The following is a 1,493-nucleotide window of genomic DNA, read 5'->3' as shown; positions in this document are numbered from 1 at the left end:
AGAAGCCCACAACAAAGAATCTGAAAAATCAGATAAAAGAAGAAAAGAAAACTACCCATTTGCAGAAGCTCCCCAGCAGTGGATGGCTAGAAGAGAACTTGAATAAACGGAGAGACTTCCCTTGGGAATTTCCGGTCTCTGCATCTGCGATGCTACACCGTTATTTCCAATTCTACATCCTGACCGCCTTTTTTGGGGGACAAGACGTTGGCACTTCTCGCACAATAAACAAACCTAAGGAAGTTCAACACAGTTCCTCAGATCGTCCTGTGGCTGAACGAACGACTCACCCCTGAGGTTTGGCCGGTTTTCCATCAGAAGGGCATCCACTGGCTACACCCACAGCAGTGTGCGTACACATCACCTTGGGAAGTTCAGTTGCACACAGGCTCCTAGCGATGTCGGGTGGTCTCCATCCAAGCCTCAGAATCATTTGGGGGGAAAAAATGTAGGGAAGTAGTGTCAGTATATTTTTAAAACTGAAATATTGAATTAAATATTTGCTAAATTTAATTAAAAATTTAAATTTGAGGAAACTTTAAGAGTACATAAGATACCTTTTGTCTTTCAAGAAAAGATCATTACAGCCCTGGCCGGTTGGCTCAGCGGTAGAGCGTCGGCCTAGCGTGCGGAGGACCCGGGTTCGATTCCCGGCCAGGGCACACAGGAGAAGCGCCCATTTGCTTCTCCACCCCTCCGCCGCGCTTTCCTCTCTGTCTCTCTCTTCCCCTCCCACAGCCAAGGCTCCATTGGAGCAAAAAGATGGCCTGGGCGCTGGGGATGGCTCTGTGGCCTCTGCCCCAGGCGCTAGAGTGGCTCTGGTCGCAACATGGTGATGCCCAGGATGGGCAGAGCATCACCCCCTGGGGGGCAGAGCACCGCCCCTGGTGGGCAGAGCGTCGTCCCATGGTGGGCGTGCCGGGTGGATCCCGGTTGGGCGCATGCGAGAGTCTGTCTGACTGTCTCTCCCTGTTTCCAGCTTCAGAAAAATGAAAAAAAAAAAAAAAAAGAAGAAGAAAAAAAAAGATCATTACAGCTTAATTTTATATTTATTGGGTCAAAATTCCTTATATTATTTGGGCCTTTCCCAATACAGAATGTATAATCCCACCAATCTTCTTAGGAAGTGTTTTAGAAGTTTCATTATTTTTTTTATGGAATAAAAATGATCTAAAATAAAGGTCAATTTTTAAAATATATTTTTTATAGATTTTTATTTATTCATTTTTAGAGAGATAGGAGAGAGAGAGAGAGAAGGAGGGGAGGAACAGGAAGCATCAACTTTCTTATGTGCCTTGACCAGGCAAGCCCGGGGTTTCGAACTGGCGACCTCAGTGTTCTAGGTCAACGCTTTCTTTATTTCACTGCAGCACCACAGGCCAGGCAAATATAGGTCAAATTTATTGCGCAACATTGTTTGCAAATCTTAGATACAATGTAGACCTGCCTGGCCTCGGCCACCTGGCATTACACTTTGAGAATTAGTTTATAAG

The sequence above is a fragment of the Saccopteryx bilineata genome, chromosome 7 (assembly GCF_036850765.1).
Source record: "Saccopteryx bilineata isolate mSacBil1 chromosome 7, mSacBil1_pri_phased_curated, whole genome shotgun sequence".
NCBI classification, from domain to species: domain Eukaryota; kingdom Metazoa; phylum Chordata; class Mammalia; order Chiroptera; family Emballonuridae; genus Saccopteryx; species Saccopteryx bilineata.
The sequence above is the reverse complement of the archived record's forward strand: the minus strand, read 5'-3'. Positions refer to the sequence as shown.